The 26,215-nt window shown below is 42.6% G+C and overlaps 1 protein-coding gene across 2 annotated transcripts in view; it reads right to left on the bottom strand.

Moving 5' to 3' along the window:
• Positions 1–26,215, bottom strand: part of LOC110530319 (beta-1,4-galactosyltransferase 2) — a 147,225-nt gene that overhangs the window by 91,670 nt on the left and 29,340 nt on the right. The gene's annotated exons all lie outside the window — the stretch shown is intronic.

Raw genomic sequence — 26,215 nt, 5'->3', positions numbered from 1 at the left:
TTCATTTCGTAAGTGCCTTGACAGATAGTATTTTTTTTTGTCTGGCACCTGCCAGCAGGAATTCTCAAACTAGTGCATCACCAAAAATTACTATACTATAGGCCTATTCATTTATTGTGTGGAAGCAGAGTCTGCCACTGCCAGTGCAGTCTGTACAGAGTGTAGGCTAGCCTTACCACTGTGTGAGCATGATCAATACCATGGATACTGCTACTGCTGCTGGCTTTCTCTAAATCCAGCAGCGTTGGATGCTTCTCAAACGGCACCCTATTTTTATTTGTTTTATTTGAACCTTTATTTAACTAGGCAAGTCAGTTAAGAACAAATTCTTATTTACAATGATGGCCTACCAAAAGGCAGAAGGCCTCCTTCGGGGATGGGGGCTGGGATTAAACATTTAAAATAAATACAATATAAATATAGGACAAAACACACATCACAACAAGAGAGACAACAAAACACTACATGAAGAGAGACCTAAGACAACATAGCAAGGCAGCAAAACAACATAACAACAACATGGTAGCAGCACAACATGGTAGCAGCACAAAACATGGTACAAACATTATTGGGCACAGACAACAGCACAAAGGGCAAGAAGGTAGAGACAACAATACACCACACAAAGCAGCCACAACTGTCAGTGATTGAGTGTCCATGATTGAGTCTTTGAATGAAGAGACTGAGATGAAACTGTCCAGTTTGAGTGTTTGTTGCAGCCCTATGTGCCCTCGTCAAAAGTAGTGCAGTAAAGATGGAATAGGGTGCCATTAGAGATGCAACTGTTGCCCTATTTCTACCTGGATATAGCCTAATGCTTGGTGTATCTGCCTCCACCCTTCTCTCTACGCAGGTGGACTATTGAGCTAGCCTCTCGTCACAAGACTGCTGGAGATTTGGTTGTGTGTTCCCGAGATCAACAACAATTAACAATTAAGTCACAATTTGTTACTGCCATTGTTTTAAGTCAATTCGTTTGTTAGTTACTGGATGGTATTGCCAACTTTGTTAGCAATACTGGGTCTTCTTTTTAAAAAAAAGACAGTTAATGCTAAAAACATATATAATGGAATCTGCCAATACTTGTTGCCAACTGAATATATTTAGTAACAGCCTCCCAAATCTCTTGACCAAAAAGCAGGAGGTAGAGAAGGCACTTCGCGGGTAGGCAGAAGAGACGTGGGACATGGTGGTGAAGAGACGTGGGATCTGCTATATATATTGTACACTGAACAAAATAAAAACACAACATTTAACAATTCCTAAGATTTTACTGAGTTACAGTTCATATAAGGAAATCAGTCAATTGAAGTAAATTCCTTAGGCCCTAATCTATTGATTTCACTGACAGGAGATACAGATATTCATCTGTTGGGCACGAATACCTTAAAGAAAAGGTAGGGGTGTGGATTAGAATACCAGTCAGCACAATTTGCCTCATCCAGCCCGACACATCTCCTGCTCATAGAGTTGATCAGGGTGTTGATTGTGGCCTGTGGAATGTTGTCCCACTCCTCTTCAATGGCTGTGCGAAGTTGCTGGATATTGGCGGGAACTGGAATACACTGTCGTACACACCGATCCAAAGCATCCCAAACATACTCATTGGGTGACATGTCTGGTGAATATGCAGGCCATGGAAGAACTGGTACATTTTCAGCTTCCAGGAATTGTGTACAGACCCTTGTGACATCGGGCCGTGCATTATCATGCTGAAACATGAGGTGATGGCGGCGGAAAAATGGCATGACAATGGGCCTCAGGATTTCGTAACGGTATATACTGTATGTGCATTGAAATTGCCATAAATTAAATGCAATTGTGTTTGTTGTCCGTAGCTTATGCCTGCCCATAACATTACCTCACTGCCACCTTGGTGCACTCAGCAAACCACTGGCACTCAGCAAAACGCTTGCCCACATGACACCATACACAACGCCATAGACACTGTCTGCCATCTACAAGATGAAACTGGGATTAATCCGCGAAGAGCATAAATCTCCAGTGTGCCAGTGGCCATCGAAGGTGAGCACTTGCCCACTAAAGTCAGTTACAACACCAAACTGCAGTCAGGTCAAGACCCTGGTGAGGATGACGAGCACGCAGATGAGCTTCCTTTAGACGGAGTCTGACAGTTTGTGCAGAAATTCTTCAGTTGTGCAAAGCCACAGTTTCATCAACTGTCTGGGTGGCTGGTCTCAGACGATCCCGCAGGTGAAGAAGCCGGATGTGGAGGTCCTGGGCTGGCATGGTTACACTTGGTCTGCGGTTGTGAGGTCGGTTGGACGTACTGCCAAATTCTCTAAAACTATGTTGGACGTGGCTTATGGTAGAGAAATTAACATTAAATTATCTGGCAATAGTTCGTGGGCATTCCTACAGTCAGCATTCCAAAACTGGACATTTTAGAGTGGCCTTATTTTCCCCAGGTGCACCTTTTTAATGATCATGCTGTTTAATGGCTTCTTGATATGCCACTCCTGTATGGTGGATGGATTATTTTAGCAAAGGAGAAATGCTCACTAACAGGGATGTAAACAAATTTGTGCACAAAACTTAAGAGAAATAAGTTTCTGGGATGTTTTATTTCAGCTCACAACACATAGGACCAACACTTTACATGTTGCGTTTGTATATTCTTTCAGTATACATGTTTATTTATGTAGTTCTGTCCTTGAGCTGTTCTGTCCTTGAGCTGTTCGTGTCTATTATTGTTCAGTATTGTGTCCTGCATTATGTTTTTTGTGGACCCTAGGAAGGGACAGCTAATGGGGATACCAAATATATAATGCACCACAATCAGAGAGAGCGAGAGAGAGATAATATTTCTGTCACTAATGAGAAAGAAAAGTCAAGCCAACTCTCTGGCACATATAGCCAGGATGAATGGCTGTGTCGTCTACAGTTCAATACCAGCTGTAGGGAAAAATATGCATTAACCTTCATAACAGCTTGTCACGATGTTGCAGTTCCGGGAGTTCGGACACTCTTTGGCCACTTATTACAGAGCCGAAACCAATTGATCAATCCAAGGATACATCCATAGATATTGAGCATATTGATTTAGAAATATAATTGTATCTCTATGGATATAAATCTTTGGCTTTTCCTGCTTTCTGGCAATCATTTCAGCGTAAAACGAATTGATCTATGTAAGTTATTTAGACACACCCAGAGCCATGATCAGTATATCTCTATCTATGCTCTGGATACACCACAAAAGATCATGCTTCCGCAGTGATTTTTTGCTAGGTTTTTGACTTTCGTCTTGGAATTACCCATTCTGTCCACATTCTGCTGTGCTATTCTAATGGCCAGCCTTAACAACCTTCCTCCCAGTCGACCAAAAGTCCAGATGATGTATGAGCTGGCTTGCTAACCGGTGGATGTCTTTCACTAGACTCTAAAGCGAATTACCGTAAACTGTTCAGCTGGAGCTTAAATTAACAAGCCCTGGCAATATTGCAGCCTGAGCACCCAGATAAAGCAACCATTACAATAAAACATTCCCCTATTACTTTGATTGTGACCAAGGCAATATAGAGAGAGAATCACTTGTCTAAGCTATTTTCTTATGCTTAACATTGAATAAATGGCAAATCACAACAGCAGTGACAATCAGCTAAATTGTGCTGCTGCTACGATTGACAGGTGCAAAAATCAAATGGAGCAGCGAGGAATGGAAGGTATGTCAACAGCATCTGTATGGTTTTTGTTGGTTTCATTAGTCTCTAGATTTACGACTCTCGACAGCCCACTCAGACATTCAGCCACATAATGAACAGAATATATTCTCCAGATTCAACCTTCAACAATATTCAGTCTTTATCAGAAAGAAAAGGTAGCCCGTCACAAAATGAACTCAAAAGGTTAAAAAAGCATTTAATTATTCAGTTTCAAATGGCCCTAAATTTAATCGAATCTAAAGTTGATATTGAGCGATGTTGTTGTAATCCTTAAGCAGCTAATTAAGTGGTGTTACATGTTTTAAATTGCATTAATTCTAATCAAATGAATGCTCCACAGCCTGGGTCCCCCACAAATACTGCTCATGATTACAGAAACAGTGTTTTAAATGTCAACACCATCTGTCAAACATATTAAGGACTAATTTCCAGATTAAACAATGTTCCAAATGTCAAAGGCAACTGTCAAGTAACTGTCAGTGATTATCCGTTGTGAAAACGTTGGATTATCCAAGACATGAGTCACAGCAGGGGCAGAGTAGAATTTTGGCATGCATGGGGTACTGAACATTTTGGGGCAGTTGGTACAGTATGCCTGCCTGCTCCATTCGTTACCTTTGGTCCATTCACTCTGGGCTAATGGTTCACATACACGCACACTGCTGTCAAGGCAAGATGGCGCCGCAACGAGGATAAATAATGACAGATTTGATACAGGATGAGATGTGGGATTAAAGCTACATTTAGATTTTGATTGAAAAAGACCACTAGCATCAGTAAATAGCCTTACATGACTCATCACATCTACAGTAAATGCACAAATGTAGCCTATGCATTTAAAATAAACACTGTACTTCACTATTACATGGCCAATTGGGAAAACTTCAACAAAGAACCCCAATTTAATCAGCATCAAAATGTATATTTTCTGTGATTTATGGAACTGCTAAACAATCCTTACAACTACTGGTGTTACACCACAGATAGTTTTTTACCCACTAGTGTCCCATGTGGTCACGTCAGAACGTAATTGAAGGAGCTAAGGAGTTGTAAGTGGGACTCTGGACCCATGAGTGAAGGAGTCAGAGGTTGCAGTCTCAGGTGGGTCTTTGCAACACTAGACACTTTATAGATGGAATGGCTCAGCTGTGGTTGAACCACTGATTGTACGGTAAATGAGACTGTCTTTCAACGAGGTTCGTCTGAGGCACTGTAATCACTGTATAGAAAGTGTTCTTTTAGATAGTCTTGCAGTCGGAATTCTGACTTTATCCAATACATATTACTGTACCACCCTTCCGCCCTACACACACTACACAACCTTATAAATCAATCATGCCATTTATTTTCTTTCAAAGGAGAAAACTGTTTACATTTCTGCTAGAACTGAGTAGATCTGTCTGTAAGACATGCCCATGATAGACAAACCCCCGTAGAGCATAGCATATTGAATATTCATTACTGTATTAAATCAGTAAAATGTTTACCTAATACATAATCTCTCATCAGCCCGGCAAAAAAAAACATTTCAAGAAGACAACTGGCTTTGGATATATAATCAGATACAAACAATTCCACATTCCAAATAACATCCACATCATTGGTCTGTGTTGTCCACTACAGTTTACTACATAAAGCAGATACTAGATGACGTACATAGATGTAAATTCTAGTTATGTAGATATGCTCACCCAGATGTTCTACTCAGGCCCTGTGTCTGCGTTGCTCCATATGACCTTCTAAATGCTGCCATTTCCCCACAGGGCCTGAGACTCACCACTGACATACAGGCATTCTTCCTTTTCTCACATTAGGGCTGCTTCCCTCCCTCGCCCACTCCCACTCCCATCAAGCCCAAATGGCAACCTATTCCCTTTATAGTGCACTACTGTTGACCAGAGCCATATACACTATAAAGGGAAAAGGTCAAAAGGAGTGCACTATAAAGGGAATAGGGTGCTATTTGGGATTTATGTAGCCTCTGGCCTATATTTTAACAAACCTAACGCAATGATAAATCTAGCGGTAGAGTTATGTATTAAGGGGTGTGTGAGAAATATTTTTGCTATTTTCATAACCGGAATTCTGAGCGCAGAGGCTGGTGGTGGAACGAAAAGGACAGGTTTTGAAGAATAAACATGTTGTAGGTGTGTCGAGGCTCCCCCCTCACTGGCCAATCAGAACGTGCTCCATGGCTAAATGTGTGGTTGCTTCAATTTTAGTATTTTATGTATTGTGTTGCAATCAACTCCAATTCTACCCAATTCTACCCAAGAATAGTAAAGCCCCCTTTACTGGATCAAATAGCTGACCAATCAGCCTGTTACCAACACTTAGTAAACTTCTGGAAAAAATTGTGTTTGACCAGAAACAATGCCATTTCACAGTAAACAAATTGACAGTGCAGCAGAAGCCTATCAAATATAAAACTAATCTAAAACTAAAAGCATTGTATTTGGAACAAAACATGTACTAAACCCGAAACCTCAACAAAATCTTGTAATAAATCATGTGGAAATTGAACAAGTTGAGATTACTAAATTGCTTGGAGTAACCCTAGATTGTAAACTGTCATGGTCAAAACATATTGATGCAGTAGAAGCTAAGATGGGGAGTAGTCTCTCTATAATTAAGCGATGCTCTGCCTTCTTAACAACACTATCAAAAAGGCAGATCCTACAGGCCCGAGTTTTGTCGCACCTTGACTACTGTTCAGTCGTGTGGTCAGGTGCCACGAAAAAAAGGACTTAGGAAAATTGCAATTGGCTCAGAACAGGACAGCACGGCTGGCCCTTGGAGGTACACAGAGAGCTAATATTAATAATACGCATGCCAATCTCTCCTGGCTGAAAGTGGAGGAGAGATTGACTTCATCGCTACTTTTATTTATGACATGTTGAATGCACCGAGCGGTCTGTCTAAACTACTGGCACACAGCTCAGACACCCATGCATACCCCACAAGACATCCCACAAGAGGTCTCTTCACAGTCCCCAAGTCCAAAACAGACTATGGGAGGCAAACAGTACTACATAGAGCAATGACTACATGGAACTCTATTCCACTTCAAGTAACTGACGCAAGCAGTAAAATTAGATTTAAAAACAGATAAAACACCTTATGGAACAGCGGGGCATGTGAAGCAACACAAACATCGGCACAGACACATGCACACACACACACACACACACACTATACATACACATGGATGTAGATATGTACTGTAGATATGTAGTAGTGGTGGAGTAGGGGCTTGAGGTCACACAGTGTGTTGTGATATCTGTGAATGTATTGTAATGTTTTTAAAATTGTATAAACTGCCTAAATTTAGCTGGACCCCAGGAAGGGGATCCATTATAAATACACATTTGAATGTTAGTCCGTAATAGCCTAGTATGTTAAATAGCCTAAAAAAACAAAATATTTGCTAAATATACATGGCTTTTATTTGGAAATATATTGTTAACATAGCATTCACACTGATATAGGCCTACTGTAAAACGTATTATGTCTGAGCCATGGACATGCCAAATGTCACTATTGATATGACCTAAAAGACTGTGAATAATTCTTATCAAATTCTAATTAACCAAACATCAACTAGTTTTAAATAGGCTATGTGTAAATACAGTTACAGGCATCATTATTGCTCCTGTGGGCATATGATATTAGGCCTAAGACAATGTACACTATGGAGGGTTTTACGCACATCCAAACTTTTCACAGGAGCTGGAAAAATATCCAATATAAAGAGAATGGGGGAATGGTCAGACACCGTTACTGCTCTCAAATATATATAGCTACTGCCTACCATCGACGTTGATATGGCCAGTCGTGACTTTTCCACATGAAAGGTAAACAAACAAATATGCAAATATAGCCTACAAGAGGATTCAGCACCACAGACAGCGATTGGAATTCCAGCGATTTGACAGTAAGTCAAATACTTTTTGACAAAATGATAAACAAAAGACAACAAGCAATCTTTTAAATAACGTAATGTCCATAAACAGGCTTCCTACAGTCACAGACACCTTTCATGCAATGGGCATCGCACATAATGAGTCCAAACTTTTCATAAAAGCTGGACAAAAACCGGTTAATAATGTTATTTTACATTTTGTTTTTTCCAGTCCCCCTAAAATGTCAAGGGCCTTTGCAAAGCCCTCACTCTGTCCCTCAGAAGCGTATTCCAGCGTCTTCCTGACAGCTGGAAATCTTTGCCAATGGATGTGCGTGTGTGTAGGCTACCTGCCTCTGAAGCATAGGTTACTGTAGCCTACTGACAACATTAGAAGCATGAATCAGAATTTAGGGAGAGTTGTTCAAAAGAATGGATTAACTTTTTCAATTCAAGTTATCACATTTCACATTGGGTTTATTATCTACAAAAAGGTAAGATTCGTTTTAATTCTGGTGCTGCTCTGCACACACAAGCTTGTTAGCTAGCTAGCTAAAGTTTGCTCTGGTGGTCCAACGTTAAACCAACTTGGAAGTTCAAAGATATTCAAAGTTCCCACATAGAAGCCACTCCTTAGTAGGTATAATTCTGTGTTGTTATTTCAGATAATGCATGTCATAACCATTGCCAAACCTGGAGTAAGGGGTGGAAAATGCCGGTGTAACAGTTTTTACATGGCAAAATTGCAAACCAACATGCGTTTGACACTTGCGCCTCTTCACTGCCAACCAAAAATAAAGCCCTCTGTCTTTATTGCTACGTCCTACTGGCCAGAGGCAGCATGGCTCCTTCTATGGAGACCATCCCTGGCACACGATACAGATTTAATTTGTCGGAGTAGAAAACCTATGTGTTATTTTAGAATCTGAACAAAATTTCGAATTACACATTATGAATGTGACCAAAGTGCAGCCGTTTCTCTCTCAGGCTGATACAGAGAGACTCATCCATGCTTTTATTACAAGCAGGCTTGACTACTGTAATGCTCTCCTGTCTGGTCTACCCAAGAAAGCCATAGGTCAACTGCAAAACATATGGAATGCTGCAGCACGGATACTGACCAAGACCAGACGGAGAGCACACATTACATTGGTTTTAAGGTCTCTGCACTGGCTGCCTGTGAGTTCTAGAATACATTTTAGGATTCTTATATTGGTTTTTAAATCAATCCACAATTGAACACCTCAATACATGTCAGACATGCTTTTAAGTTATGTACCCAGTAGGTCCCTCAGGTCCTCTGGCACTGGCCTTTTATCCCAAAGCCTAGAACCAAGAGGCATTGAGAGGCAGATTTTAGTTACTATGCCCCCAGCCTCCGGAATAGCCTGCCAGATAACCTGAGGGGGGCCGAAACTGTGGACATATTTAAAATAGATCTTCAAACGCATATTTTTTACTTTGTTTTTCCATAGGGTGCTTTTTAGTCGTTCAGTTTTTGTCATTGTTTTGCTTTTTATCTTGTGTTTTTTGTGTAGAAAATATTTAATAGTTTTTTAGTTGTTTTTTCCTGTGAAGCACATTGCATTGCATTCCATGTCTGAAATGTGCTGTATAAATAAAGCTTGATTTGATTTGGAAGAGAGTAGGATGGAAGAGAGGCAAGGTCTGTGGGGGGAGGGCTTAGTGTGTGTGTGTGTGTGTGTGTGTGTGTGTGTGTGTGTGTGTGTGTGTGTGTGTGCGTGTGACACATTGCGGGGACAAAATACTCTTCAAACCCTATCCATCCGAGAGCATAGTAACAGAAGTAATTCTTTTTAACTAATCCATATTAAATCTTAAAATATGGTAATCCACTAGACATGATGTCCAATGGCACTTACCAGTAAACATTTCAGTTATACACCGTTATGACATGAATAATTGAATCCAATGGAAAAATCATTGCAGTATGCAGGGACAATAACTATTAACTATTGATGTGGTAAGGGGCTGTGGAGGCAGCACCTAGCTACAATACAGTGCATTATGCATCTAGGGCTAACTGCCAAAATAAACATTAAGTGTCTTAATAGGGCATTAGGCCACCACGACCCAGAACAGCTTCAATGCACCTTGGCATAGATTCTACAAGTGTCTGGAACTCTATTGGAGGGACGCGACACCAAGCCTTCAAGTTGAAATTCCATCATTTGGTGTTTTGTTTATGGTCGTGGAAAACATCGTCTCAGGCGCCCCTCCAGAATCTCCCATTAGTTTTCAATTGGGTTGAGATCTGGTGACAGACGGCAATGGCATATGGTTTACATCGTTTTCATGCTCATCCAACCATTCAATGACCACTCGTGCCCTATGGGTGGGGGCATTGTCATCCTATGGGGGCATAGCCATAGTAGCCAAAATAATGGCCTGCCCAACATTTTTATACATGACACTAAGCAGGATGGGATGTTAATTGCTTAATTAATTCAGGAACCACACCTGTGTGGAAGCACCTGTTTTCAATATTATTTGTATCCCTCATTTACTCAAGTGTTTCCATTACTTTGGCAGTTACCTGTATTACAATGCACCAAACATAAACCTACTGTATGCTGCATACCACAGATGTGAGGTAAATAGTTAAAATACAGAAATATTGTCATGATCATGTCATATTATGAATCTAAGGATAAACTAGACTAGTAAACTATAAAGTGACTATAAAGAGAAATGTAGTCTAAACCTTGACCCCTTTGTAACTGGTATATAATAGTCTGCAGTATCCCTTCATTTTGAGGCAGAATGTCACTCAAACAATTCTTCATTTTCTTTTATGTAAATATGGGAGAAAAAAATTCAACTGAGGTTTCTATTTTTAGCTAGTTTGCCTGACTACCTTGTCCAAGTCTAACAGGATCATTTAATTGGAGGGAATATCTGCTATCACGTGATGGACAGAGAAACGGCTAATGACTGTATATCTTTCCTCTTGTCACTTAAAGCCATCTTGTTACAACATTCTTTGACGGTGATATGACATTTTATTTGACTTTCATAACCTTTTTTCCAGCTACCTTGACAGTTCACCCGTTTGTTAAAACTACACTAATCAGACAGTTGTCCGTTTGCGAAGGTACAGTGTTGAGGATAATTTGTCAGAGCTGCCAGTCTGTCACACTATATCCTGTGGCATTTCTCTAGTGAGGAATGCTATAGCTAATTTGACAGACTGACTGAGTTATAGCTCTCAACCAAAGAAAGCATTAAAAAAACATATCTTAAAACACTTTGATGAAGCAATATTAGAGATGAGTCATGAGTGTTAGTGGAGAGTAGCTATTGCTATACATGATCTAGGATGGATATACAATATGAAACATATCCACATAGGAATCCTCGGGTCATAAGTGAACAAAATAAATTGATCATGGTTATTTGGCCTTCTAAAATGTCAAAGAGCTGCAACATCAAACTACAATGCATCATAACATCTGTACACTACTAGCCAAACCCCCTCATCCTATTATGTATCGTTCATGACCATCCGACAAAGCTTATTGTATGAATAGGTCCAGGGCTAAATCAATTGGGCTGTCTCAAATCCTTTGATATTTTCAAGGCTCACATGTGCAATGTACGTACAGTACAGGTTAAAACCCTGTGACACTGCATACCTCCGCATGCATTAGAGACAATGCATCATAAATAAATTGATCAATTATAAAGCGAAGCGTGTTTCTACAATTCCTCTTATTGCGAACAATCCACATGCGGTATGGTATTCTATATGAAGTAATGCAGGCAGCAAGATGCTAAGAGTAGTAAATATACTGTATGTGGAGACCTTTGTGCCTTTTCTGTATTTTCATTCTGTTGCTGTGGCTTGCTGAGTGAGAGAGAGAGAGAGAGAGAGAGAGAGAGAGAGAGAGAGAGAGAGAGAGAGAGAGAGAGGGGGGGGGAAACAATTCTGTAGCCTTGCAGATGACAATATCAAGCCTGTTTTGTCATTTATCATTTAGAGAGCTTGAGGTTCATCTAGTTAGGCCAGGCATATCTTAATGGTTGCCTGGGAGTGGAGGAGGAACGAAAGGGACGGAAGCAATTTTCTATCCCCGCTAGACGCACAAACCCGGAGCCTTGCTTTGGCGTTCATTGATTCTGTGTCCACTATTCTCCCGAGACGTTGACCTGATGTGACAATCTTAATACCGACACCCCATTAAATATCTGAAAATATATATTTACAGAATCCACAAAGCATCTGGGCAGGCCAAAAGTTCATCCCAACAAGATTGTCCTTTGGATGCAGTAGGATGAGGATAGGAAACCATCTAATTTATATGCAGTTAAAGTGCCTATTATGCTATTATGGTGTCCAGAGCACTTTAGTGTCATTGTCGGGCTGGTTTTGTATGTCTCGCTGGGTAATTGAAGCTGGTCGTCTGTATCTGAAGGGACAGTCACAGTATTATTGAACACATTGCAGTTTGAGCTGAGATAATGAACTGTTCTCTTTTCAGAGCCTGGTCGTTTCTCTTATATACTGTATGTCATAACATGTCCGTTTCCTAATTCACCATCTGGGCTGAGATCGATGACGGTCATAGTTTGCTCCAGGAAGCACTCACAAAACGTTACAGTATTCACTCATAGGGAATGTGAGCGGATAGAACAGAGGAATAGATTAAAAACGTACTTTGACTCTCTGGTAAAACTCATAACAGCCCCATACTTCCACTATTCCCTGTTCTAGGAAGAGAGAGCACCCTAAACGGAGACCACAGTCCCAAAGAGACCACACTGCTAAAAACACAAAGTGTTCTCTCTAGCCGCCCAGCACATGCCATTGTTCATAACACAATAACAATGTCAGCCAGTAAGATGAGCCAATGAACCCACTCCTATGACACTGTCAGGCTGGGAGTTTAAGGGGTGGTGAGGGCTGGTGAAGACTCTCCTCTAGATCAAGGTTTCACAACCCTTTCCTCGGGGACCACCAGACGTTTCACATATTTGCTGTAGCCCTAAACTAGCACACCTGATTCAACTATAACCAAACCCTTGACTAATTGAATCAGATGTGCCAATTCAGGGCTACAACAACTATGTGAAACGTCTGGTGGTACCCGAGGAGAGGGTTGTGAAACCCTTATCTAGATAACGCTACAAAAATCTTCCTCATAGAGAGAAGCCCCTCAACCTCTGCCCTCCCCCAGTGCCGGACCCAGACAGGGAAACATGAATAAATACAAAACCCCAGTGTCAGGCCACCATTATAACGGAAAAGACACACATTTAAAAAATGGAAATGGGGGAGGGGAAAGAGGCAGGAAAAGTTTTAGGATAAATAAGTAAAGAGAGTGCTCTCCTTTTCCTGGGAGGGGGGGGGGGGGTCACCACTAATGGGGTTTTAGGGAGATTCACAACATATACAGTACCAGTCAAAGGTTTGGACGCACCTACTCATTCAAGGGTTTTTCTTTGTTTTTACTATTTTCTACGTTGTAGAAAGATAGTGAAGCAGTGGTGGAAAAGGTACAAAATTGTCATACTTGAGTAAGTAAAGATACCTTAATTGAAAATGACTCAAGTAAAAGTGATCCAGTAAAATACTACTTGAGTAAAAGTCTAAAAGTATTTGGTTTTAAATATGCTTAAGTATCAAAAGTATATGGAATTGCTAAAATGTACTTAAGTATAAACCATTTAAAATTCCTTATATTAAGCAAGCCAGGCGGCACAAGTTTATTTAAAAAATGTAATTGATGGATAGCCATGGCAACACTCAGACATAATTTACAAACAAAGCATTTGTGTTTAGAGATTCCGCCAGATCAGAGGCAGTAGGGATGACCAGGGATGTTCTGTTGATAAGTGTGTGAATCAAAACCATTTTCCTGACAAAATGTAATGAGTACTTTTGGGTGTCAGGGAAAATGTAAGGAGTAAATAGTACATTATTTTCTTTAGGAATGTAGCGAAGTAAAAGTAAAAATATAAATAGTAAAGTTAAAGACTTAGGTAGAACTTTCAAGTATTTTTCTTTACACCACTGTAGTGAATACATCAAAACTATGAAATAACACATATAGAATCATGTAGTAACCAAAAAAGTGTTAAACAAATCTAAATATATTTTATATTTGAGATTCTTCAAAGTAGCCACCCTTTGCCTTGATGACAGTTTTGCACACTCTTGGCATTCTCTCAACCAGCTTCATGAGGTAGTCACCTGGAATGCTTTTCTAACAGAGTTCCCAGATACCGTTGCAAGAAAAAGTATGTGAACCCTTTGAAATTACATGGATTTCTATATAAATTGGTACATGTGATCTGATCTTCCTGTCACAACAATAGACAAACACAGTGTGCTTCAACTAATAACACACAAACTATTGTATTTTTGTTGTCTATATTGAATTCATAATTTAAACATTCACAGTGTAGGCTGGAAAAAGTATGTGAACCTCTAGGCTAATGACTTCTCCAAAAGCTAATTGGAGTCAGGACACAGCTAACTTGGAGTCCAATCAATGAGACGAGATTGGAGATGTTGGTTAGAGCTGCCCTGCAATATAAAAACCACTTACAAAAAGGGAGTTCGCTATTTACATGAAGCATTGCCTGATGTGAACCATGCATCGAACAAAAGAGATCTCAGAAGACCTAAGATTAAGAACAGTTGACTTGCAAAAAGCTGGAAAGAGTTACACAAGTATCTCTAAAAGCCTTGATGTTCATCAGTCTATTAATGGAGCAAGTTCAGCACTGTTGCTACTCTCGCTAGGAGTGGCCGCCCTGCAAAGATGACTGCAAGAGCACAAAGCTCAATGAGGTTAAGAAGAATCCTAGAGTGTCAGCTAAAGACTTACAGAAATCTTTGGAACATGCTAACATCTCTTGACGAGTCTACAATACGTCAAACACTAAACAAGAATGGTGTTCATGGGAGGACACCACGGAAGAAGCCACTGCTGTCCAAAAAAACATTGCTGCACGTCTGAAGTTTGCAAAAGTGCACATGGATATTACAAAATATTCTGTGGACAGATTAAACTAAAGTTGAGTTGTTTGGAAGGAACACACAACACTAAGTGTGGAGAAAAAAAGGAACAGCACACCAACTGCAAAACCTCATCCCAACTGTAAAATATGGTGGAGGGAGCATCATGGTTTGGGGCTGCTTTGCTCCCTCAGGGCCTGGACAGCTTGCTATCATCGAAGGAAAAATGAATTCCCATGTTTATCAAGACATTTTGCAGGATAATGTAAGACTATCTGCCCGCCAATTGAAGCGCAACAGAAGTTGGGTGATGCAACAGGACAATGACCCAGAACACAGAAGTAAATCAACAACAGAATGGCTTCAACAGAAGAAAATACAGCTTCTGGAGTGGCCCAGTCAGAGTCCTGATCTCAACCTGTGGTACGACCTTGAGAGCGGTTCACACCAGACATCCCAAGAATATTGCTGAACTGAAACAGTTTTGTGAAGAGGAATGGTCCAACATTCCTCCTGACCATTGTGCAGTTCTGATACGCAACTACAGAAAATGTTTGGTTGAGGTTAATTCTGCCAAAGGAGGGTCAGCCCGTTATTAAATCCAAAGGTTCACATACTTTTCCCACCCTGCCCTGTGAATGTTTACACAGTGTGTTCAATAAAGACATGAAAACGTATAATTGTTTGTGTGTTATAAGTTTAAGCAGACTGTGTTTATCATGACACAAGGCGAGACCCAGATGCAGACACAGGAGGCAGATGGTTGGAGTCTTACAATATTTATTAATCCAATAAGGTAAGGCAAGACAATGGTCGTCGACAGGCAAAAATGTCAAAACAAATTCAGAGTCCAAATGGTACCGAAGGCAGGCAGAATCAAGGTCAGGGCAGGATGATCAGGCAGGTGGGAAGGTAGTCCAGAGTCAGGCAGGGGTCAAAACCGGGAAGACTATCAAAAAGTGAATAACAAAAGGAGTATGGGAAAAATACGCTGATTGACTTGACTAACATTCAAGACGAACTGGCACAGAGAGACAGGAAACACAGGGATAAATACACTGGGGAAAATAAGCGACACCGGTAGGGGGTGGCGACAATCGGAACAGGTGAAACAGATCAGAGCATGACAGTACCCCCCCCCCCGGTTGGCGTCGAACCTGGGTCCATACCTGGCTGACCGGGGTGTCGGCGGTGGAAATCGGCGATGAGGGCAGGGTCCAAGATGTCTTTAGCAGGGACCCAGCACCTCTCCTCCGGGCCATAACCCTCCCAGTCAACCAGGTACTGGAAACCCCTGCCCCATGGTCAAACCTTCAGGAGGCGTCTCACTGTATACGCTGGCTGGCCACCGATAACCCGGGGGGAGGGATGGGCCTGGAGACAGAAGACAAAGGACAGTGAGAAACAGACTTAATCCTAGACAAATGGAAGGTAGGGTGAATACGAAGGCTACGGGGTAACACAAGATGGACAGCAGTGGAACTCAGGACTCTGGAGATGGGAAAAGGACCAATGAACCGGGGAGACAGCTTGCGGGACTCTCTCCGAAGGGGCAGATCCCGAGTGGAAAGCCATAGCCTCTGCCCAATGCGGTAGCGGGAAGCTGGGGTCCGGCGACGGTCCGCTTGTTGACGATACCTGGAGTTGGTCTTGAGAATAGCCGCCCTTCGTACCTGGCTCTTCTCCAGGTAAGTCGACAGCGGTGGACAAACATCTGTGCATAGGGTACGCTGACCTCCTGCTCTTGTTCAGGGAAGAGTGGAGGCTGATACCCCATGGAGCACTCGAAATGGGAGCGTCCTGTGGCAGAACTGGGAAGAGTGTTCCGGGCATACTCCACCCAGACCAGTTTACGGCTCCAGGTAGTGGGATTGGTTGAGACCAGCCACCTTAAGGTGGTATCCAGAGTTTGGTTGGCTTGCTTCGACTGACCGTTAGTTTGGGGATGGAATCAAGGTGACAGGCTGACCGACAACCCAATAAGGGTGCAGAATGCTTTCCAGAACTGAGACGAGAACTGAGGACCCCGATTGGAGACCATGTCAACCGGAAGTCCATGGATCTGGAAGACATGCTGCACCATAAGCTGGGCCATCTCCTTGGCAAAAGGTAGTTTGGGGAGAGGGATAAAATGGGCAGCCTTGGAGAACCGGTCGACTACCGTCAGAATGACAGTGTTTCCGTCAGACGGAGGGTGCCCAGTGACAAAGTCCAGAGATATATGAGACCAGGGACGATGACGAACCGGTAGTGGCTGCAGGAGGCCAGAAGGAGCTTGCCATGGAGTCTTGTTTTGAGCACACACAGTGCATACAGTGACAAAGGCAGAGACGTCAGGGACCATTGTGGGCCACCAGAAACGTTGTAGAAGGAAAGCTAGTGTACGACGGGACCCTGGATGACAGGTCAGCCTGTAAGAATGAGCCTTTTCCAGGACCCGGGACCGGACTGGGTTAGGGAAAAACAGCCAGTTAGCAGGGCCCCCTTCAGGTCCAGGCTGGGAGTGTTGCGCCACGTGAACCAGGTTCTCAATATCCCAATCCACAGTGGCAGCAAGGCATGAGGTAGGAATAATGGTTTTGGAAGTTGAGGGTGTGGCAGAGGAACTGTATAGGCGGGAGAGAGCATCAGGATTCACATTTTTAGACCCTGGACAGTAGGAAATTGTCAAGTTGAATCTGGTAAACAGGAGGGCCCACCGGGCCTGCCTTGAGTTGAGGCGCTTGGCTGAACGGAGATATTCCAAGTTTTTATGGTCAGTCCAGACCAGGAATGGCTGTTCTGCTCCTTCCAGCCAGTGCCTCCACTCCTTCAACACCATCTTCACCGCCAGGAGTTCTTGGTTGCCAACATCGTAGTTCCTCTCAGCAGGAACTACGATGGGACAGGAAAGCACAGGGATGAAGCTTCTGGTCCTGGGCAGATCGCCAGGACAGGATGGCCCCCACTCGAACATCTGAAGCATCCACTTTCACCACAAATTGACACAAGGGGTCCGTATGGATGAGGACGGGTGCTGTTGTGAACCGATGCTTCAGGTCCACAAAGGCTTTGTCGACAGCTGGAGACCATTTGAACGATACCTTGGGGGAGGTGAGTGCCGAGAGGGGGGCCGCTAAGGGTGCTGTAATCCCGAATGAAACGGCGGTAGATGTTTGCTAAACCAAGAAACCGTTGCAACTGCACCCTGGACGTTGGTTGAGGCCAATCCACCACTGCTTTCACCTTTCCAGGATCCATCTGAACATTTCCCTCAAGCAATGACATATCCAAGAAAGGTGATAGAAGAGTGGTGGAACTCACACTTCTAGGCTTTCACAAACAGTTGGTTCTCCAGGAGGCGCTGAAGGACCTGTCTGACATGGAGTACAAAACAGAATGTCGTCCAGGTAGACGAACACAAAAAGGTTTAGCATGTCCCGAAGCACATCATTGACCAAGGCCTGGAAGACAGTGGGGGCGTTGGTGAGTCCAAATGGCATGACTTCGTACTTATAATGTCCACTGGCTGTGTTGAAGGCTGTCTTCCACTCATCCCCTTTGCGTATCCGAACCTGGTGGTAGGTATTCCGAAGGTCCAACTTGGAAAACATGGTAGACCCCTGGAGAGGTTCAAACGCCGAGGAAAGGAGAGGTAGGGGGTAACGATTTTTTGACAGTGATATCGTTACGTCCCCGGTAGTCAATGCACGGGTGCAGGGTCTTGTCCTTCTTCTCCACATAGAAAAACCCTGTGCTGGCAGGAGATGCAGACGGACGGCCCCAGTGTCCAGAGACTCTTCTATGTATTCCTCCATAGCAATGGTCTCTGAACCGGACAGAGAGTACAACTGACCCTGAGGTGGTGTAGTGCCTGGGAGAAGATCAATGGCACAATCATAAGGACGGTGCGGGGGAAGGGAAGTAGCATGTGCCTTGCTAAACACTTCCAGGAGGTCATGGTATTCCGTGGGGATAATAGAGACATCCACAGTCTTGCTAACCTCCTGAGGAAGACGACTAGTGGAAGGCTGTGCTGCTTGAAGGCAGTGAGAATGGCAAAATTAGTTTGGGAAAAACACGCTGGTTGACTTGACTAACATACAAGTCGAACTGGCACAGAGAGACAGGAAACACAGGGATAAATACACCGGGGAAAATAAGCGATACCTGGAGGGGGTGGAGAGAATCACAGCAATTTTATAAACAATTTATAGAGAAATCCAGGTAATTACAAAGGGCTCTTTCTTGCCACTGTAAGCTGAACACTTGTTGTCTGCTTTTCCTTCACTCTGCGGTCCAACTTAACCCAAACCATCTTATTTGGGTTGAGGTCGGGTGATTGTGGAGGCCAGGTCATCTAATGCAGCACTCCATCAAAATCAAATCAAATTTATTTATAAAGCTGATATCTCAAAGTGCTGTACAGAAACCCAGCCTAAAGCCCCAAACAGCAAGCATTGCAGGTGTAGAAGCATCACTCTCCTTCTTGGTCAAATAGCCCTTACACAGCCTGGAGGTGTGCTGGGTCATTGTCCTGTTGAAAAACAAATGATAGTCCCACTAAGAAATCACAGACAGTGTCACCAGCAAAGCACCCCCACACCACCTCCTCCATGCTTCATGATGGGAACTACATATGCAGAGATAATCCGTTCACTTACTCTTCGTCTCACAAAGACACGGCGGTTGGAACCAGAAATCTCAAATTTGTACTCATCAGACCAAAGGACAAATTTCCACCGGTCTAATGTCCATTGCTTGTGTTTCTTAGCCCAACCAAACCTCTTCTTCTTATTCGTGTCCTTTAGTAGTGGTTTATTTGCAGCAATTTGACAATGAAGACCTGATTCACGCAGTCTTCACACAGTTGATGTTGAGATGTGTCTGTTACTTGAACTCCGTGAAGCATTTATTTGGGCTGCAATTTGAGGTGCAGGTAATTGCCGATTTCTGAGGCTGGTAACTCTAATGAACGTATCCTTTCTAGCAGAGGTAACTCTGGGTCTTCCTCTCCAGTGGCGGTCCTCATGAGAGCCAGTTTCATCATAGCAATTGATGGTTTTTGTGACTGCACTTGAAGAAGCTTTCAAAGTTCTTGAAATGTTGACATTTTCTGGATTGTCTGACCTTCATGTCTTAAAGTAATGATGGACCGTCATCTCTCTTTGCTTATTTGAGCTGTTATTGCCATAATATGGGCTTGGTCTTTTACCAAATAGGGCTATCTTCTGTATACCAACCCTACCTTGTCACAACACAACTGATTGTCTGAAACACATTAAGAAGTTAAGAAGTCACACCTGTTCATTGAAATGCATTCCAGGTGCATTCCCTCTTGAGAGAGTGTGCCAAGAGTGCGCAAAGCTGTCATCAAGGCAAAGGTTGGTTACTTGGAAGAATCTCAAATATGAAATATATTTGGATTTGTTTAACCCTTTTTTGGTTACTAAATGATGCCATATGTGTTATTTCATAGTTTTGATGTCTTCACTATTATTGTACAATGTAGAAAATAGTCCAAATAAAGAAAAACCCTGGAATGAGTAGGTGTGTCCAAACTTTTGACTGGTCCTGTATATCAAAAAATATGTTTTCTTGAAATAAGAGTTGTACAATTAAAGGTTAAATACACTGCATTTCTGGCTTTCAAGTCAGTCTACAAATTGAACTAGAACCATGCATAATGCACATTCACAAAACTTCTTGTGTCAGGCTTTTGGCTATAGAAATTGAACACAGGTCTCATCAAAAATCTCTCAAGCCCATGTGCCCAAGTTTAACCAACTTGGATCTATTTGCTGTTGTAGTATTGTCTGCTCTCAATCTGAGGAGTTGAGACATAAAAAGGGTATGTTTAGAACGGTTAACTTCAACTCTTTTACAGTAAAATCATCTCAATGTCCCTATGACCGATTCTGTTGGACCAAACCTCAAATGCAAATAGCGAGTTGAAACCACTCGTAAGAGAAGAAGTGATCTCTCAACTTTGTTGGCGTGAGAGGCAGGTGGAGGAGCTTGGTATGTGTAAACCATAGAGGAAGAGGCAAAGCCTAAAATCTGTCCAGAATAAGCCCAATGCATTTCTATGGGCTTATTTTGGATATAAACTGGTCACCTGCCTTCCCGCGTTTGGGACAACGACTCCCATTGTTAGGGCTGAGATGTGAAACTCTTCATTATATACGGATCTCTGGTGTAAATGGGGAGGTGCACACAGCACAGAAGGAACGAAAGAGACGAGACCAAAAATACAACATGAAAACAAGTGGACATAAACGGTCATAAAAACAAAAAATAGGCCTCCCGGGTGGCGCAGTGGTTAAGGGCGCTGTACTGCAGCGCCAGCTGTGCCATCAGAGTCCCTGGGTTCGCGCCCAGGCTCTGTCGTAACCGGCCGCGACCGGGAGGTCCGTGGGGCGACGCACAATTGGCCTAGCGTCGTCCGGGTTAGGGAGGGCTTGGTCGGTAGGGATGTCCTTGTCTCATCGCGCACCAGCGACTCCTGTGGCGGGCCGGGCGCAGTGCGCGCTAACCAAGGTTGCCAGGTGCACGGTGTATCCTCCGACACATTGGTGCGGCTGGCTTCCGGGTTGGATGCGCGCTGTGTTGGTTGGGTTGTGTATCGGAGGACGCATGACTTTCAACCTTCGTCTCTCCCGAGCCCGTACGGGAGTTGTAGCAATGAGACAAGATACTACAACAATTGGATACCACGAAATTGGGGAGAAAAAGGGGCAAAAAAAAACAATTAAATTACAAAAAATAACACAACCTTGATTCTTGCGATACAGGCATTTGGAATATCGCGCAAAAACAAACATATGAATTAATCAAATTAATTTGAAATATTGCCCTAGGTCACTACAACCTAGAGCTTTAGTGGTGGATCTACTGTATTGGTGGCTATGCTTGACATACAGTTGAAGTCAGAAGTTTACATACACTTAGGTTGGAGTCATTAAAACTCATTTTTCAACCATTCCACAAATTTCTTGTTAACAAACTATAGTTTTGGCAAATCGGTTAGGACATCTACTTTGCGCATGAAACAAGTAATTTTTCCAACAATTGTTTACAGACAGATTATTTCACTTAAAATTCACTGTATCACAATTCCAGTGGGTCAGAAGTTTACATACACTAAGTTGACTGTGCCTTTAAACAGCTTGGAAAATTCCAGAAAATTATGTCATGGCTTTAGAAGATTCTGATAGGCTAATTTAAATCATTTGAGTCAATCGGAGGTGTACCTGTGGATGTATTTCAAGGCCTACCTTCAATCTCAGTGCCTCTTTGCTTGACATCATGGGAAAATCAAAAGAAATCAGCCAAGACCTCAGAAAAAAAATTGTAGACCTCCACAAGTCTGGTTCATCCTTGGGAGCAATTTCCAAATGCCTGAAGGCACCACGTTCATCTGTACAACCAATAGTATGCAAGTACAAACACCATGGGACCACGCAGCCGCCATAGCGCTCAGTAAGGAGACTCGTTCTGTCTGCTAGAGATGAACGTACTTTGGTGTGAAAAGTGCAAATCAATCCCAGAACAACAGCAAAGGACCTTGTGAAAATGCTGGAGGAAACAGGTACAAAAGTATCTATATCCACAGTAAAACACGTCCTATATTGACATAACCTGAAAGGCCGCTCAGCAAGGAAGAAGTCACTGCTCCAAAACCGCCATAAAAAAGCCAGACTATGGTTTGCAACTGCACATGGGGACAAAGATTGTACTTTTTGGAGAAATATCCTCTGGTCTGATGAAACAAAAATAGAACTGTTTGGCCATAAAGACCATCGTTATGTTTGGAGGAAAAAGGGGGATGCTTGCAAGCCGAAGAACACCATCCCAACCATGATACACAGGGGTGGCAGCATCATGTTGTGGGGATGCTTTGCTGCAGGAGCCACTGGTGCACTTCACAAAATAGATGGTATCATGAGGAAAGAAAATTATGTGGATATATTGAAGCAACATCTCAAGACATCAGTCAGGAAGTTAAAGCTTGGTCGCAAATGGGTCTTCCAAATGGACAATGACCCCAAGCATACTTCCAAAGTTGTGGCAAAATGGCTTAAGGATAACAAAGTCAAGGTATTGGAGTGGCCATCACAAAGTCCTGACCTCAATCCCATAGAAAAAATGTGGGCAGAACTGAAAAAGCCTATGTGAGCAAGGAGCCCTACAAACCTGACTCAATTACACCAGCTCTGTCAGGAGTAATGGGCCAAAATTCACCCAACTTATTGTGGGAAGCTTGTGGAAGGCTACCCAAAACATTTGACCCAAGTTAAACAATTTAAAGACAATGCTACCAAATACTAATTGAGTATATGTAAACTTCTGACCCACTGGGAATGTGATGAAGGAAATAAAAGCTGAAATAAATCATTCTCTCTACTATTACTCTAACATTTCACATTCTTAAAATAAAGTGGTGATCCTAACTGACCTAAGACAGGGATTTTCTACTAGGATGTCAGGAATTATGAAAAACTGAGTTTAAATGTATTTGGCTAAGTTGTATTTCAACTTCCGACTTCAACTGTACATGCACTGGACCCCAAACTACTGCACTTTGACACATTTTGGCCTGGAAGATAAATTCAGATGTAGAGGCCTTCAGGATGTGAAACATTACTCTGTAAGTACAGAAAAGGTCAAGATTTGTATTTTGATTTGATGGAGCCAGGTAGACATTCCGAACAGTGTCATTTCTCAAAGCAGTGTAATGGCTTTGTTCAGCTGACCTACAGTAGTAGATGTATAACCCCAGACCTGGTAATTACGTGCTGAGCAAACAGCCATCCATCAACTTTGCACTCTCTCTGAGCGATGCTCCTCCTTCAGAAAGCAACACTACCACAGCAGTGATTGGTGTAATCCCACGGGGAGAAATACCAATGACAAGCCAGGGAGAAAGACTGGAGCTGTCTCCTCTGATGGGGAGTCGTGTCAGTCACCTCAGACTGAACTGAAAACCCAGCAGAATTCGGCATTAGGGTTGGTTTAGTGCCCGGCACCCAACGGCATAGGATTGGCTTTAGTATTAGTGCAGCAGGGAAGTTAAAAAGACTGAAATCAATAAACCTATGGACACCAACTCCAATATAGGCAACAACAAAAGATGTGTGTGCCTAAAGAGTTCTAAATGACATTATTTGTTGGAAGTGATAACACCAGCACTGCACCAGCACAGTCCTCCTGTCTGGCTCAGTTGGTAGAGCACGGCTCTTGCAACGCCAGGGTCTGATTCCCAAAGGGGTTCAGTGCGGAAAAATAAAAACAATTATGCATTCACTAATGTAAGTTGCTCTGGATAAGAGTGTCTAGGAAAATGTTATAGCTCCAGCATTCATATAATACTGCAACCCTGTCAGGCAATATTCCATATTTTGCCATTACAATTTGTTTCGTTAAGAGGTTGCAGACCCACACTGACAGCTGGCTGACTGCCATTAAAGCTGTAATATGTAACTTTTTGGGTGACCTTACCAAATTCATATAGAAATGTGAGTTATAGGTCTGTCATTCTCATTGAAAGCAAGTCTAAGTAACTGTAGATCTGTGCTATGTGCGATATTTCTATGCTTCCCGTTCTTATGTTTTGTTTTTGTATCTTTTACTTTCAGTTTTGTACACCAGCTTCAAACAGCTGGAAATACAGTATTTTAGGTTACTGAACATATATTTCACACCAGTTTAGATGGTACAATGATTCTCTACACGATACATTGCTTGTTTTGTCACATAAACTGTTATTAGGCAAACTATTCTAATTTTAACAGACAGAAAATGGTCAAGCGATTTCTGCATATTTCACCTTTAAGGAAGGGAGGGAGAGGGGGGAGGGAGAGAGCGAGAGAAGAGTGTGAGAGAAAGGGAGATGGAGAGAGAGAAAGCTGCAATGGAATGGAAGCCCACCGCAAGTCCAAACACAAGCAGCACCTGTCAGCTGGGTTGGGAGTCTCCCACGTCTCTCCCTGGCCAAGGCCTCCTCTCCCTGGGGCCTCCCTCCTTCTCCCTTCCACCATCATCTATCTATCTGCACCTGGCTGTGACTAACACAGAGGCATTCTCAGTCTCTGACTCTGTCTGCAATTCATTACCACCCCAGGCACCTACTCCATCATTGAGAGAAGAGGCAAGGAGGGAGGAAGGCTAGGCAGCTAGCTACCTGGGCTGGCCATGATGCACCAGACCATGCAGCCTCCTCTCCCTCCATGCTAAGGAAAGAGAAGGCAGTGGCAGTCACAGAGTCATATCAAATCTAATTAAATTGAAATAGCTTAATTACAGAAATCAAATACATTTTTATTTGTCACATACACATGGTTAGCAGATGTTAATGCGAGTGTAGCGAAATGCTTGTGCTTCTAGTTCCGTACAGTATCATGTACTCGATACCATCTACTGCATCTTGCCTATGCCGTTCTGTACCATCGCTCATTCATATATTTTTATGCACATATTCTTCATCCCTTTACACTTGTGTGTATAAGGTAGTTGTTGTGAAATTGTTAGGTTAGATTACTCGTTGGTTATTACTGCATTGTCAGAACTAAAAGCACAAGCATTTCGCTACACTCGCATTAACATCCGCTAACCATGTGTATGTGACAAATAAAATTAGATTTGATATGATTTGATAACATTCATTATGTACTCTATGAAAAGTTGATTCACCTTAATCTGGATAATGAATCGTTATTCTGATTTGGGATTTTGACACTGTAGATAATTGGTCGACAACAGCAACAAAAATGTATCAAATGGACTAATTTACTGATATGGAATGGTTCAACTACCATAATGTGCCTAACAACACTAATTCATACACACACTTCAGATCTATTTACATGGTCAAGAGAAGTGTCAGGTTCAAAGTGTTCATTTCTTCCACTTTGAACCTGTCATAGTGGGGTCATTAAAACAGCTCCATCAAGCCACCCAGACAACAGCAGATAAGCTACTTAAGCCTTCCTACAGCAGTTTCCACAGGCAGACATCTCTGTAGGAAAGACAGTGATTATCTGAGAATACCCTACACACAGAGAGACGCTGAGATAAACAGAATTACACAACGAACCTCGCTGCCTGCATCTATTCTAGCTAGATAAAATACGAGGTCATGAATGAAAGTTAAAGCTGGAGCTCTGTTCTTTGCAATCACACAAGGCACTTACGGATCGTGGTAAAGCCCATGCTTTGTAACAAGCTTTAGAGCCAGTGCATCAACCACTCATTGAGGGCAGGAGGGAGGGATGGTGTGTTTGTGTGTGTGTGTGTGTGTGTGTGCCAAGTGTGTGGGGGGGGGGGGTCTAACAGTAAACAACCACTCAGTGCTGATGTGTCTCCTAAAGACATGCAGTCAACAACTGTAAAGTCAGTGGAAACCTCAATCAAGAGAAATAAAGAGGGGAACAGATGCATAGGAGTGGAGGGTCATGAGACAAAGAGTTGGTTCCCCCACAACTCCCTCAAGACCTCTACTTAAAACTCATTAGCAGGAGCTGAGTGGCAAAGGCCTTGTGCTCGCAGGCATATCTAATGGCATAATGAGCAAGAAAAGCCTCGCAATGACAAGGAAGTTAATGAGGTTTTCTGCTGATGAAGGGAATTCTTACAAAGGTAACTGGGATTTCCCTATCGCAGCAG

Source organism: Oncorhynchus mykiss, chromosome 8 (assembly GCF_057628025.1).
Source record: "Oncorhynchus mykiss isolate SJ-2025 chromosome 8, ASM5762802v1, whole genome shotgun sequence".
In the NCBI taxonomy this organism is placed as follows: Eukaryota; Metazoa; Chordata; class Actinopteri; order Salmoniformes; family Salmonidae; genus Oncorhynchus; species Oncorhynchus mykiss.
This window is presented reverse-complemented; position numbering and strand designations above follow the sequence as displayed.